Source organism: Diceros bicornis, chromosome 11, assembly GCF_020826845.1.
Source record: "Diceros bicornis minor isolate mBicDic1 chromosome 11, mDicBic1.mat.cur, whole genome shotgun sequence".
NCBI classification, from domain to species: Eukaryota; Metazoa; Chordata; class Mammalia; order Perissodactyla; family Rhinocerotidae; genus Diceros; species Diceros bicornis.
The window spans coordinates 31,881,394-31,898,447 of NC_080750.1; positions in this window are offsets into that span (position 1 = coordinate 31,881,394).

Consider the following 17,054-nt stretch of genomic DNA (forward strand, 5'->3'; position numbering starts at 1 on the left):
TCCCTCATCTGTACTATATCTGGCTTAGTTTAAGCTTCTTGCTTTCACATGTGAGTCACGGTTAACATATGCATGTCATGTATAAATATTTTGCCCAGAGGAAATCCCATTTCCATAGAGATTTGGTTCAATGCTTCCGAATGTGTCTGATGACTGAATTTTGTCTTTGCTAAGGAATTATTATGCAAGGTAAACTTGAGCTTCATTGAAAAGTCCCCTAACTGTGTAGTCTCTCTGTTGCAACATAGAAGAAAAATGAATGAATCATTAATAAAGAGTCATGATTTTGTCCTATATCTTACTTCTTCAATCCCGTATTTCAAAATAAGGTAACCATTAGAGGAATTGAAGAGAAAATTGTTACACGGAAGCAGAATAGAAATTTGTACATCCAGTTTTTACAAATTTTGTCAACACTTTCAGAATACTATCATCAGAGAATTCAGTGTCACCCTACAGGTGGTTTGTCTTCATCATCATCATTATCACTATTTTCTTTCATTAAGAAGTTCACTTCTTCAGGAATTGTAACCCTAGTTGTTGAAAACCTACAGTGTGTGAACGTTATGATCAGTGCCACAGTTACAGCTGTAAATAAGGCAGCCATAGTCTCAGCCCTCATGGAGTTTACATTCTAGCAGAAAGGTCATATTATCAAATTAATCATTCAAGTGCTTATTCAGTTATTATCAGTTCTATGAAGGGCATGAGGGGAGCATATAGAGAGAGAAGCAGCTTTGTACAAGATATCAGAAAGAGCCTCTTTGAGACAGTGACACCTGAGCTCAGCTATAAATTATATTAAGAATTATCTGGGTGAGGGGGAATAGGAAGAATCCATTGGAGAAACAGCATGCCAAAACCTTTAGTCAGGAAGGATTATGGCATGTTCAAAGAGTGGAGGGAAGGCCAGAGTGGCCAGGGTCAGAGAAAGCACTGTAAGAAGCTGTTAAGTATCAACTGGTCTTATAGGCTCCAGTAAGGATTTTGCTTTATACTCCAAAGGAAAGGGACTCATTCTGACATGTACAAAAAATATAGGAGGCATTATTTCTACTGTCCAGAGAAGAGTTGAAGTCAAAAATTGCCTTACCACTAAATGTCAGGATAATAAAATTATTTCTAACAACATCGTCCTACACATACCTCATGATTGTAGTCATTTAATGAATTCCTTGCAACACTTAATGGAGACCAGCTTCAGTTAGTAATTATTCATTCACTGTCAAAAACAACAAGGCTGTTTGCGGTACATGAGACTTAAGAGAACAAGGTCATGGGCATTAACACATAAGTCGAGCATTGGGTTCTGAGGACAGGCAGAATTGATGTGTGGTCAAAATCTTAACACAGGGACGTCTTCTTGAAAGAAGGACTTTCTAAACCACTCTTTAATGAGAACTATTTGATATAAGGGAGGCCAATCATTCTCATCAAGGAAAATGGGGTGGAGAAAAGCACTAGGATATAATGACAGTGCTCTGCTGACTGGTGACAGCACACAGTTAAAACAGGAGAAATGGAAAGAAGCAAGGTAGGTGGACCGGGTGGGGAGAGGGAAAGCTTTGAAAGCACAATTACACTATGTATAAGTGGGGACTTATGGGGTTAGGCTGTACAGTGGCTTCAAAGAGACAAAAGCTGATGTCTTCAAGGAGAGGATGAAAAAGAAGCAACACTTCTGAATAAGTGACTGCAAAGATCCGAAAGGTGAGACTAGACTGTCAGTGCAGTGATGGTTCCACATGACAAATACCATCTTTTCAAGGGTTTTAAAGATCATGATCATCAGCCAAGTTCAGTTTCCTGAGCTGATTTAATCAAATCAAAACCTCCAGTGTATCTATGAGTTCGGCTCTCTAAGGACACACCAGGCTGATAGAAATAATGATAATCTTCTTATACTTTCATGGTTCTTTAAAGTTCACAAAGCACTTTTATCTGTATTATTTTACTTGATAAGAGTTTCTGTCCCTCATGGGTATAGACAAGAGGAGATGCAGAGCCTATGAAACATTTTGCTTATGTTACTGATGTGTAAAAAATGAAAAAGAAAGAAATCACCTGAAATTTTTGTCCTCCCGCAGCTATTTTTCTATGCCCTATTGCCTTTCGTATTTCCATTCAAATAAGCCTGAGCATAATACTTGGGGTAGAAAATTATTTGTTGTTAAAGAAATCAAAACAGAGTTTAGGCTTGCACTTTTATTCCATGTTTTGATTATTTTTTCTTCACACAATTCTATTCTGGTGTTTTGTTAGCTTTGCCCAGATGGCAAATGCGCCATTAAGTTTATCCAGCCTGAATTAATTATCTTTTTATAGTAAAAGAAAATCCTCTCCTGTTGACCAGTAAGATGTTTGTGCTGTATTTATGAATAAATAAAGGCAGCTGTTGTATACAGCATTATTAACAGCATTGGTTTAACCATCTCAGGTGAAAAGAAAGCCACTCTTTTCAATATAATATAAGCTCTTGGTGTCCCAGAGTTTATTAAAGGGTGAAAACCACAGACCTGTTATCCACACTGTAGCATAATAGGAAAAATATCACGCTTTCTATAGACGGGGCATTCAGTTCAAAACTGCAGACATAAGGCAGCACTCTTTTAAATGGTTATTGTCTTTGCTGGTCATTTGGCCTTGATTTTATGCTTCACAGGTTAAGAGTGTGGAGATCAGCAAAGCAGCTCTCTCTGGAAAGGGAAGTTAACAGGCAGCCACAGACTTCACCTAAGTGGCTGCAATGATGCTACTCCATGTTTTTCAGTTGAATGGGTTTTTGATGGATCATATGACAATTGTAGAAGTGATTTTTCCTTTGGTAAGAGAGAGTAGGTTTGCAAAGCAGAGGAACTCTCACAGAGAGGTCTTCTGAACTCTGAGCCAGAAAATGTAAGATGAAGTATAACCCTTTGTCTCCACGATGAGGTCGTTTCTCTTGGCGGCTTCAGACTTCCCCTGTTTGAAGAAACTTGGTTTCCCACGAGGTCACGCTGTTTCTCAGGAAAGCTGACTTATCCCTAAGGATTCATTTCATTTCTTAGTCATCTTTATTTTATTTCCAACAACGAACATAAAATGTGCTCAAAAGAATGAATATTTGCAAACAGTAGTGTACTGTGGGCCTGCCATGGGAGCCCCAAGTGTAGACTTCAAGGAGGCCCCTTGTCTGTAGAGAATTGAAAAACAATAATAAAACTAACTGAAAGTCTGTCTGCCTTTATGATCACAATGTGCCCGCGATTCTAAACAATGCCGGTGGTAAAACAATGCCGGTGTTCTCTTCCCTGAAAACAATGTTTTTGGCAGTCTAAGTTTTAAACAGTTGCTCAGGTTACAGTTGTTTTGAATAATATGCTTCTAATCTGCAAATTAGCACATATTTTTCACTTATCCTTTAATCGACATTGTATTTTCCATGGAAGTGAATTTGGAGACTTCAGTTACATGGTTGTCCATCAACTCTGGTTGATTCAGTTGACAGTCATGTCTAAAAAGTTCAACCTTGTTCACACTGGCTTAGGGCACAGTTGGCATTTTCACCACGCTGGTCCTGCATATTCTTTAAACAGATTGAAATAGACGATGATAACACAGTGATTGTGAACATTAAGAAACTGAATCTTACTTATCTCAATTTTGATTTGTGTTTAACATTTAAAAATGAAAAAAGAGAGCAAGCTGTGAAGTGTAAAAGTTTAGTAAATTCAGATTTTAGTTCATTCAGGAAATAGTTTACCGAATTTGATTAGTATCTTTAGCTTTGAAACATGCTCTTGTTAAATTGTTAATTGTGTGATTTAAAGCTAAAGAAAAAATGAAGAAAATAAAATGTTTTATCGATGGTATGATTTAATAGTTGCTTAAATCTGTCATTTGCAGATGTTTCAGTTTTATTAAAATTTAGTTATTACTAGTCAATTATTTACATAAAATTATTTTATCAGATTGTTACTAAAGGACCAAAGTTTAAACTGTTGTGTAGATTTAGATCAGTTAAATAGTTGTGTTTTTTATCATTCATAAACTTAGAATTATTTATAATATTTATGTGAAACTAGCAACTGGTTCATAATTATTCTGAATTTTGTAAAGAAATTTACATGGGGAACCCATGCCAACATGAAATTACACTCATAGTGACTCCTCTTCTAGGGACACTGATAGTGAGGAAGACAGAGGAAATGTTAGCAAAATTCAAAACCAAGAAGATTATTATTGTTATTTTTTATGTGTGTGAGGAAGATCAGCCCTGAGCTAACATCCATGCTAATCCTCCTCTTTTTGCTGAGGAAGACCAGCTCTGAGCTAACATCTATTGCCAATCCTCCTCCTTTTTTTCCCCCAAAGCCCCAGTAGATAGTTGTACATCATAGTTGCACATCCTTCTAGTTGCTGTATGTGGGACGCAGCCTCAGCATGGCAGGAGAAGCGGTGCATCGGTGTGTGCCGGGGATCCAAACCCAGGCCACCAGTAGCGGAGTGAGCGTACTTAACCACTAAGCCATGGGCCGGCCCCAAGAAGATTATTTTTTAAAATGGAGAAGAGAAAGGCACTAGTAAAGTCCCAGTAAGACTAGACCAAAGCACTAGTAAAGACTCGGGCAAGACCGAAACATTATTAAAGAAGAGAGGATGGACAGTCATCTATTTTGACACCACTACTTGTCCAAAACTGGTTCCCACTGACTTGAGAGTTCATCTGGTTAGGAGGGAAGTGGATCTCTTCAGAATAAAAACAGACCTTTCTCTAAACTCCAAGGAAGGGGAGAAAAGGGCAAAGGAAGCAGTCAACCCTTGATGGATTTATGGTTTTAGAATTATTTACCAAATAGTGAAAAAGGTTTGAGAACTGGGACAGTTTGTTCAAAATCAAAAAATTATTTTTATTTTTCCTGCACACTTACAGTTAATAAGACAAAAGCTAGGATATCCAGCTTTATAACTAGCTAGATAGTTATAAAATTATTGAAATAAATTTTTTGAAAACGTAGCTGAAATTATATCCAAAAGTCTCTAAGAATGAGGTGTCTGAACATCATCTTATAAAATCATGCTTATCAATATGGAAGATCTTGGCATTGGGACTGAAACTCCAAATGACTATTGACAAAGTCCATTGGGAAGAAATTAATGAAGAGAGGAAATAAATTGAGACAAAATTTCTAGGAAAATCCATTGTGGCCATATAAGTGGGTTAAAGAAAATGTTCTGCTGATTTCTAGGAAAGAGAAAAGGGCTCAACTTCTATTATTATACTGCTGCTAATCGAAAGAGTAGACTTTTTTCTTTTGCCATGGTTTTCCACTTTTTGAACTCTTTATACCGTTTTGATTTCTCTGTTACCTTAATCACCTCTCAAAGGCATTTTTAACCTGGAGTTTACAGATAACTGGGCTGTCCATGTGTGGGTTTCAGGGGATCTCTAACCCTCAGGAAGTAAATGAAAGTGTGTACATCAGTGTGCATATATTGTTTTTCAAGAGAGGGTCCATAGTTTTCATAGTCTTCTTAGAGTGTTCCATGAATCAAAAGGATTTAAGAATGCCTGTCTAGGAATCCCTTTTTCTCTCTTTTAAGTCAAAAGGTCAAGCAGTGTTGTATCTTGTAATATTTGCATTCATGCTCTAATGTGCACCTCAAGATCTTGCTGAAATGCAGACTCTGACTTCTTAGCTCCTAGGAGATGTGATGCTGTTGGTCCATGAATCACACTTTGAACAACAAGAATACGAAACTCATAAAGTTTGACATCAGAAAGTTTTTGCCTCTGAGCTGTTCCAGGAGGCCACAGCCATTACTGAATGGACACCACCCAGAGAGACATGGAACCAAATGTGGTGAGTCATCTGATCTTGGGCAAGTTACTTGACCACTCTGAGCCTATTTTCTTGTCTCTAAAAAGGCAATAATGATATTATCTGGCTACCAGGATTGCTATGAGTTAAATTAAGTGCTAACTACGGGTCTTGGTACACAGTAGGTACTAAATAACTTTCTGCCCCACCCTTTCCCTGAACACTTTGTAGTTCCTTTTATTCCAGTGAGGTGATTACTTAGGAGTTATAATCAGCAAAACCAAGAATAGTTTCAGGTTGACACAAGTACAATATTACATATGCTCAGAATTTCCTTGAACAAATTCTCTTTATTTTAATACCTCCTGGTGTCAAGCAGATTTAGAGTTCTAGCCTTTCTACCCATCAAATTTCACCAGCAAACTGCCAAAACAAATTGTCTATTTGCTGTGCTTTTTGGCTTAGCAGCTGCTTGCCCCGGGGAATGCTGCGTCTAAGCCAATTTGACCACTGCCTTCTCTCATCTCTATTCCAACTTCAACACATTTACACCAGTCATATGGTTAATTGTCACCTACCGCAGTGAATACTCCAATATCCCCTAATTCTTATCCTCTCTGCCAGCTCATTTTCAAGCTATTCTACCTGCCAGATTTCACCTATCTCACTATAACAAAAACTGCAATGTTTATCCTATTACTGCTGCTGAATGTAATTACTTACGCTATTTATACTAATTATTGATTTGATGTGTGACCTTGATTACTCATCTTAGTTTTTGCCCTTCTCAGATTGTCAAGAATCAACTATGTCTAGGTTGCACTGCATCACACCTTCAGGTGTCGGGTAAAGCTGGAGCTTACATGCTTTGGAATAGGCCATGCTTATTCCTTCTCGTAGTTTAGATCACTGCCCTTGCTAATGAATGATTTCATGCCCTCTTCATTAAGCTACAAAGACCGGACTATTTGGTCACTACTTTTTTTGTTAGCAAAGTTTCAAGGTTGTGATTAACATGGAACATATATTCATTTGACCTACTATCGAATTCTCCTCATTGATAAAGTCTCTGAGCAGATGGTACTAAACAAATGTGGTAGAAAACACAGGTCCTCATCTAAAATTTTTCCGTTCTTAAAGTTGCCACTTGTAAAAAGAGATCACAGTGTGAAAAATGGAGAGAAAGAGACTGTTGTGTTCTTCCTACAGACTATTAGGCTCAAGGTTACCAGCCAAGCATAATTCTTGTCTAATTCTCCCATTCCCACCAAATCCTGTTTGTGTCAGGAACACCTTTAATAGAATGTCACTTCAAATCACTGAAATACAAAGGGAGGCACTGTAATTTACATTAGCCACAAAATGAATACTCTTTCTGCGGGGACCCCAGAGATAGCAAGTATATCACTGACAAAGCATATTTGCCTCTGAGATCTCCCTGGAAGCCACAGCCATTAGCTTAATGGACACCATGCAAAAAAAAACTCACTTCTTTTTTTCTGTAACGTAGTTCAAAGTGCTCTCCTCCCCCTTTCTCCAGAAAATTCTGGGTGCTGATCCAGGAAAAAACAAAGATTTATGGTTTTTAGCACTATTATTGAATTTTAGAGTCTCTATCTAAAAAAGGAAAGATTTGACTTATCTATTCAGTTCCTGGGTGTTAGTTCTTCAGTCCAGGATGCTTTGATATTCCCAAGGGCTTACACCTATCTTCAGTGAGTAGTGTGACCCCTTGAGAGGAACTCCCCAAATGTTTGACTGCTCAGATGTAATTGAGGAAATTTGTACTAGCATCTTTAACATTGCACTAGTCCTAATATATATATGGAGGCCATGTTTGTGGGTGGCCATTGGCAGCTAGAGAAAAGAAAATGCAACAGAGTAAAATTCATTGCTAGAACCACGAAGAGAAAATTTGAATAATAAATCTCTAGGAATTAAACCCCTTATAGAAATATCATATGATTTTTCAGTCACTCAACTATTGCATTGATAAAGCAAGGATATGAATTGATGACTATGCAATTTGATGACAAGAATGAACCTGATGATTGTTCTTAGCCATATATTGGGGCAGTGGAATATTCTTTGATTCTAGAAGTAACTGAAGTTTATGAAAACCATTGTTAGGATGGTTAATAGAATTTGTTGCATGGCCAGCAAATTCCCACAGCAAATTTATCGTCTTATAGGTAACACACCATTGGACATACTTTGCAAATGCAAAAACCACAACAGTATTTCCCCTTTAACTCTATAATGTATACTGCAGAACTTTGGACATTGTAACTCTGAGTTTTCCACCTTTCAGAGCTAAATTGCCCCGACTTCAAGGAGGCCGAGGTGGGGGCAAAGGAGGCAGAGTCACGCTTCTGTCTATCTCTAACTCAACGGAGTACTAAATGGAAGTACACTATTAGATATATTCTTGGGAGTGTTATACGAACTCAAAAGTCTTGAAAGGAGCCTGGAAGAGGTTAAAGGATGTCTCTCAAAGGAGGTAACATCAAAATTTAAAGGATAAGTAAAGGTTTACCAAAAGAGGTGAGTGAGGAAGAACATTCCAATACCTTTGCCCTGACCTCAGGATTTCTTGCTGTTGCTGCGTTGTGTTCATCACTTTGACCTCTCAGGGACTCTCTCTCTGCCCCTGTGACTCTCTCAATCCTCCTCACTCTTACAGAACAGTACAAGAAGGCAAGCGCCCTATTCAGTGCACACATCTCTTATTCCAGGCTCTTATGGGAATAACGTTTTTATAATCTTTTGACCTTAAATTCTGCACAGATTGTTCTCTGTTAAACAAGGACAAAATTATTTTTTTAATTTTTCTCCCCACCATCACTTTCCCCAAGGACTAATAATTTAATCTTTTCTGTACAGCTGTTTTCCCAAATAACTTAAGAACAAAATTGTTGCTCTGGATGATCTTGCTCAATGTCCTAGCAATCACACACAGGATAATGAATCAAACCAAAGTGATGATCAGTGTTTGAAAAAGAAGGCAGGATCCACAGAGGGACTGGTCCTAAACAATCTGCCGGGGAATTCTGGAGGTTCATTCCACATGTAGGTTGCCCTATTCTGGGGAAAATTATCAAGAGTGCATGACCCCTGACTTTTCTGGTGATCTTTGAGAGGGGTTTAGATTTTTTTGTATCCTTGACATTTCAGACATTTCTGAGAGTTTCTGGTGACTTTTTGAGGTCACTTTGTGGTTCCATAAAATACTCAGCTTAGTCCAATGCTTCTTACATCAATGGGATAGGCACCCTGCAGTCACAGGCCCCACCACACCTGCTTGGTTTTTACATCTGTGTAACTCCCTGGTCTCTGCAGCCTATTATTGATTGCACAACCTCTGAAAGACCATGACCTTCATATTTTACATTAAGGGGTCATCTTAGAAACCCTGGACTCAGAGCACAAATCCTGGCTGCCAGTGCCATCTCTCCAGAGAGGTTTCTGAGAAGGATAGATGTACGAAAGAAGAAGGCAGACAGTAACTTTTATTAGCAGCTATCACTAGCTTGGGTTTTGGCATCTCCAAGCCCCAGGATGGAACCTTCACAAGCTATGCTGGATAATAGCTTGGTCCCTCTTCCCTTTGCCACTGTAAGCCCATCCCCTGAATCTCAATGCTCAACACCAAGGTCAAGAGAGTTAAAAAAAAATCAATGAGGAAAAACAAAGAATGGAACATTTGCTTGATCCCTAGATAGAGGAGAGTTAGCCTGGCTACCCAGCCCAAGAATACATAGGGTTGCTTGTATTGCCAAATCCATGAGAAAAGGAGAGTTCCTAGAGAAAAAGAGAGTCAAAAAGACCCACCGCGCACGCACACACACACACACACACACACACACACACACACTACCTCAGACCTTTAATCCCTTCCTTATCACATGAACCTACCAGTCTTATTTAGCACAATGGTCCAACGGAACATCTTTGAGCCTAACCATGCTATGTCTTAGAGTTTACAGGGTGTTTCTGTGTGGATGGAGAGAGGTGTTTAGAGTTCTGCTTGCACAGTGGTCCTGGAAAGGATCTTGCTGGTTAGGGGTGATACTGCCTGGAAGTGGTAAAATGGAAAAGGAGCAGCCTTGAGCCCTCTTAGAGCGTCCAACGATGGGTTCCATAGAAAAATCGTGGAAGAATTATTGAGACCCATTCAAAAAATTTTCTTAAGTTTTGAAATCAAATAAAAATTCCTCAATCTGGATTCTGAAATTTTCCATTAAATGGGCCCACTTTACTTTTCCAACCTCATCTCTCTATTTCCCTAAAATTTCCCCCTTCCCTAACCTCATCAGTTGTGCCATCCTGGAACAACTAAGTCCTTCCTTTACGCAAATCCAAATCCCTTGTACTCTGTAAGGCTCAGGGTAAGCCACACCTCCTCCAAGAATCTTTTACCACAGCATCCTAGGACAGGTGGATCTGTCCCACTCTTGATAATCCTCAGTAAAAATCTATACCTAGTGCCATATTATCATATTGTCTTGTGAGTGTAATCAAGTTATTTCAAGAAGGTATGATTTGTTTCCCAAAATAGGCATCAAGTTTGCAGCAAGCTTTTCTCAGGAGAAATCTTTTTCTTTCTTGCATCTTCAGGGCACTACTAAATCACACATTCATTCCACTTGCAAATGCATATGACTAGATGGATAAATGAATGAATCTGCAGATCTCCAAAATTAGTTCACCTAACAGTGAGCGTGAATCATGTAGGGTCAAAAAGGAAAAGGTAAAACTAGATAACATTTACTTTAGAAGAAAACCATTTGAGAGAGACCAATAACAATTCCTAATAGGAGGCCAAAAATAAGTTTTTTAAGTCAATTATTGAGTTGTTGGGAAGTGGTTCCTGCATAAACCAGATAGTTATATTATTCCCCAATTCCTCACACAGTTGTGTCTCTCACTGTAATTGACCCAATCAACTGTTCTTCTTTCATTAATTTTTTTCTTAAATTATGTAAGTCCTATATGTTTGTTATGGGAAGATTAGATAATTACAATTTTAATAAAGGAAAAATTAAAATCATACATAGTACTACCACTTAGAGATAATCACTGTAACAGTTATTTTTATAACATTCCATTCTTATATACGTGCATTTCTTAAATAGAAAAATAAGATTATATTGTACACAATATTTTATAATTTGTTTTCACCTAATTTATTGTGCACCTCATTTTAATGGCCATATGGCTTTCTATTGTATTATGTATTAATGTAATATACTTTCTTAGTAAAAGCCTTTTTTCTTATTGTTGGAATTGGTTATTTTATACTCTTCATTGTTAAAAACTATCTCTTCAATGAGCATCCCTAAAACAAATCTTTTTGCATACTTTCAATTATTGCTTTAAGATATATGCCTCTCAGTCAAAGGATGTGAATAAAGTTAAGGATGCATTACTGCTGAATGGGACCCTTCTCCCCTTCTCCTCAGATTTCTGCTTTTACCTGTAAGAAACACTGAACATGTCCTAGCTTCCTCATTTAGGGAATGTTGGAGGAGATACATCTGACCTTTCTACATCCCATTATCCACCCTCTTCCAGACAGAAGAGTAGATAATCTAGTGGTTAGAGGGGTTTTTCCACTAATAGGTTCTTTAAATTAAAGTCAGATTTGAGTGCATCATGCCCTCGTGCCTTGTCCGACACTTTTCTGGCATCCTGTACTTTTGTCTGGGCCCGACCATCTATCTAGCTCTCTTTGAACCAGCCGTACTCTCAGCTCTCTTTGTTCTGATTTTGACTGAGTTGAAAACATAATTCTCTCTCTTGTCTCCAGGTTCTTGTGGTTGGGTGGGTAAGCAAGTCAGAGTTTAGGGATTAGGAAATAAGTCTTACCTAAGACTCCGGGCCTAAGCCATGTTCTCAATCTGTTCCCATGTGTTGGTGTTTATGTGAGGGGGATGGAGGCAGGGGTAATATTAAGCACTGGCCAATATAAAACAGACCAGCACTTTACTTCCCATTATTTCTTTTGTGTATCCTCTCTCATTACTACAACTTAGAGTAGAGAGTGAGTGAACACAAATAAAAAATCTATGTCTACTTCCTTCAAAAAGGGCTGTGGACATGAAAAGGACTCAGAGCATATTATCCAGTATGTTTATCATGTTTTTGACAGGAAGTTTTTAATGTCCGTGTAGTTGTGGCCAAATTGATCAAATATTTTCTTCAGGTTCCAGCTCTTGGTATCTTGCTTAGAAAGGGTTTCCTCAGTTCAAACTTAAGTCCACGTATCTTTTTTCCAGGTAGGTTTTTGGTTGCATTTTTGTTTTGAAATAATTTGACCTTTTAAGTTAATTATTTCCCCCCAAGGTTAACCAATTGCATTTCATTAAGCATTATTCTTTTACATATATTCATTCATTATTCTTTTACATATATACTTAGATCTCTCTCTAGACTCTCTCTATCCATTTTTTCCTTCTGCCTGTTAATCTCTTATTATTTGGGCAGACCAAGAACATTCTGTGCTGATATTAGCAATATTAACAAGTAAATATATGGAAAAATAACATTAAGGATTAGATTTGGAAGAAAATGTAAGGGTAAAGTTTTACCTTGCTCAGAATGACGAATTTAGAGTTTCCAAAGTCTTTTAAAAAGGCAATGAGTAGAATATAACTGTATGGATAGAGTTAATATAACTAAAAAAGGAGTGTGTCTGTGATAAACAGTGGTAGTCATAAATGGAACTAAAACAAAGAAGAGTCACAAAGGCAAGCAAACGCAGGGAAAGCTCACGTGTTTGCTCCCTGGAAAATGGGTTCCTTGGTTCAAGATTTGAATTATTCCTTGCCAGAGATGGCTATATTCCTGTTACAGTGGCACGTGTACCAGCTTCTCAGAGCCTGAACTTCACTAAACTTTTGAATTTTACTTGCTGCCTTTGCTCTGACTTGCTGCCCAAGGAGAGGGAATCTCTGAATAAAAGCTGGCTTCCTGATGATTTGTTGGCGGGAGAGGAGGTGCCGGCCTCAGGATGCCTGTGTCCGGTCCCTGGGCAGTTAGACATCTCATTGTAAATTTTTAAATTTACATCCTTTTTTGTGAGTTTGTTTGTGTCAGTGTCACTGAGATTTGGCTCTGCACGTATAGAAGCAGGACACGACTCTAGTTTTTCTCTGAGCAGAGCTAATAGGACTTACGTAAAAATAAGATATTCAGCCTTGGTCTCCACTGAACCAAACAATCTAGACACCTAAATGTACACTTTCTCTATTTCCATAAATTAGAATCCTTTTTCATTTTTTTGTGTTTTGAATAGGAAGAGAACATGGTCTCTGGGACCCCCACTTAATAATGTCAAATGGTTTTAATGAAAATTTAAGATAAGCCCTTACATATATTAATTATTTACCCCTAGAAAGCATAGTCAAGTTAGAAATGTATTAACTCCTCTTAGAAAGAAATCTCAAGGAAATTTGTTTGGTTATGGCCACTTGTATTGCATTAACTCCAAGAAGTCTTCACATTTAAGTAAAGATTTGTGTACTACTCAAAGAAAGAAATTTGGAGTCAACATGTAGAAGAATCTTATTTAATTTGTTTTTCAAATCCTAAAAAACAAACAAGTAGATCTAATTGCTTAGCAATTCTCTACCTATCAAGTAGGAGGAGATGAGAGAAAAAGGAAATTTCTTTGCAAATCTGTTTCTTCTTAAAACAATCTAGTTCGAAATGATGCCTCAAAAAGTATTTGTCTTCTCTCAAATACTTTTCTCTGTGATCCAATACAAGTGGAAATTATTTTTTAAAGGCTTGTTAAGAGAATAAAGAAATAGGGTGTATTTCTTTTGGTCTTAAACTTTGAGGTGGGGGATGGTGCTTTGTGACAAGTTGGCAGTTCCAGAAGACACCAAACAGTCTCTAACTAGATAATCAGCCACCCCACCTTCTCTTTTCTTTTCTCATTCTCTCCAACATATTTAACTTCCTTCCACACTAAGTCAAAGGAGATTGGGCTATGACCTCCTTCACTGTGCATTCTCAGCTAACATGATGACTTATTTTTCCTCTAGTGCTACTCTTAATGATGCTTTTACCTGCACAAAATATTAAATTAGAAAGAGGGGGCCATTTATTTGGAGCGATATGTTACTTATGATTATATAAACTTGGGAGCTGGTATTACCAAAAAAAGCACGTTACAGCATGTTCATGAGATTTTTTTCTACAGATGTTTTTTATCTCCTTACTTAAAAATAAAAGCACTAAAACTCACTAATATTCAAAATTGAGAAATTATGTTTTGACATAAAATGTATCAAGGAGAAAACGTAACCATACAGACTTGTCTATAGGACTCACACATGATGGTTCTGCTCTATTAAATTTGTCTCTTATTTTGTTATCAAAATAATCCATGTGCATAAAGTTTCAAAGCCAAATAGCACACAAAGTTTTAGGATTGAAACAAAAGCAGCCCCATACCCCATGCTGAGTCCTGCTCCCAGGTGACATTCATTATCAATAATTTTAACACTTTCATGTGTCTCTCTATATTTCTTTTTTTTATTCTTTTTGTTTGTTTGTTTGTTTTGGTGACAAAAATTGTCCCTGAGCTAACATCTATGCCAATCTTCCGCTACTTTGTATGTGGGTCGCTGCCACAGTACAGCTTGATGAGCAGTGTGTAGGTCTACACCCAGGATCCAAACTTGCAAACCCCGGGCCACGGAAGCGGAGCATGCAAACTTAACCACTATGCCACAGGGCGAGCCCCTCTTTTTTTTTAGTTATGAAACTGATTTTTCTCTGTTTACTGTGAAAGTTTTAATTTCAGGGACTTTGATACTTTGAGCACTTTCTTTTCTTTTCTTTCTTTTTTTCCATTGTGATGAAATATACATAACATAAAATTTATCATTTTATCCATTTTTAAAGCATACAACTCAGTAGAATTAAATACAGTCACAATGTTGTGAACCATCATCACTATTCATTTCTAGAACTCTCCTCATATTTCTAATACTAAGTTTATACTTTATTTCTAGACAGAACAGAATTTTTAATCCTAGATATTATCTATGGATTCTCTTCTCTGGCAAATGAAGATTTTGCACTTTCATTTGACCCTGTTCCCACCAACACGCTTCCCCTCATGCCAACATAGCAATACCCAAATTTGGGGTTAAATTAATAGTCAAGGTTTAATTATTATTATATTCTGTAAATACTTTTCACTAATGAGCCAATAGTGCAATCTATTCTGTTAAAGCACGTTTGTTTTTGTTGTTTGTTTTAAGGTGAATTAGCTCAAATAACATTGGTAACAGGAATGATGTCAGTACAACTCAGAAGTCATATATTTGTCACAGTGTGTTAATATTTTGAGGCTATCAGGAAAAAAAGTGATCTCCCAATTAAAACAAAGCCTAATTATTATACAAATATTTTACAAAACTGCTGAAAATCCTATAAAATACCTTCCTTTAGAGCAAGAAGTTGCTGTTTTAGTGGCTGCAGGAACTACTACACTTTCCACAATTTTTAACAAAATATGTTAAATATTTTGGGAAGCTAAGTGCAGAAGACATTTCTTTTGGTGTTAAAAAATTATTGATGGAGAAGGCTACCCCTCTACTGTGTTTTTAATTTTGATGAACTTGATCACTCACAAAGTGAGAACAAGCCAGATAATCCAAAAAAGATTATTATTTGAAACCCATCGAAGACCTAAGGTCTCAAAGTAACATAATGAATTAAAACGTGAGAAATGCCAAATTCTCTTAGGAGAGATGGAACTCATGGATATTTTGATCTTTGGCTGAACAGTAAGGAGAAGAGGAAACAGCCATAGACACAGTAGGAAGAAAACAGGTGAACTCTTAAGAACTTGTAAAGGCTGAGTGTAGGCTCGTGTAAGACATTAGAAACCCTGAGGGCCCTGTACATGGGGAATCTACACTACCTGTCAACTCCCTAGCACAGACCTTCACTGAGTGCTCACTGTAGAAATTGGGGCACTTTTAAGGTGCAAGTGCCCTGGCATGCTGTAGTCAGAGGGCAGAGCAAAAGAACTGAGAGAAACTGTCCCACATTCCAAGCCTTATACTGAATATGAGATGGCAGCAGTCTATGACTGGGGATGGGGCAGGATAGCTGAGAAAGACCCTTCTGAGGGCACACACATATGGATCCTGCCTAATTACGATGGCAGGAAGGAGATCTGAGAGAAACTTCGTGGGAACTCCTAGCCTTCCACCAAGTCCTATGTAATGGCAGTCAACCAGTGGAGGAGGACCAAGAGCTGAGAGACACTCCTCAAACAGGTACAGAGGCACTATGATTAATGAGGAAAACTGAAGGTAATCCCCAACACACCATCTCACGTCGGAAACCAGGCAGTGGCTTTTACTACCTAAAGAGTCTGGAAACAGACCTGCATGTATAAGATCAAATGGTTTCAAATAAGCCTACCAAAGCAATTCAATGGAGAAATCAAAATCTTTTCAACAAATAGTGCTTGAAGAACAGTGTATTCATACAGAAAAAAGAATATCTCACACCATAAATGAAAAATAACTTGAAATGGATTTGAGACTTAGACCTAAAACTAAAACTATAAAACTTCTAGAAGATAACATAAGAGAATCTTCACTACTTTGATTTAAGCAAAGGTGTCCTGGCATAGACTCAGAAAGCATTAACCATAAAAGAAAAATATTGATAAACTGCACATCATAAAAACTAAAACTTCTGCTCATGGAAATTCATCATTAAGAAAACTGTGGGAGATCAAAATCAGCCCCCCTGAAATATGCCTCTTTACCTTAATTATTTTCTCTGATGGACATTTGACCTCCCCCAAACTCCCTAAAGAATTTAACATAGAAGACCTGTTTTAGGAAAGAGCCACTATCATATGACGGCTGTAGTATAACGTAAAATAGATGTTACAATAGGAAAGGCACCAAGCCCCTCTTATCAAAATTTCTGTCTCTCCCAGGCCACATTCTCTAGATGGCCCTGCAAAGAGTTGCCAGACAAACATTTACATTTATAAGGGAAATCTCCATTTGTAAAGGTCTCTCCCTTTCTGTATTGGGAAGAGGGGGGATGGCCTTATCTGTGGAAACTCTTATCAGTACGGAAGGAGAGGACTTAAATCTGCATATCCTTGATTACTGTAATTTCTGTCTCCCTTCTGTCTCCCTCCCCACCTCCAAAATCCTCCTTTGTCTTTAGCTGAAGATAGCATTTAAGATGAGAATCTCTGTC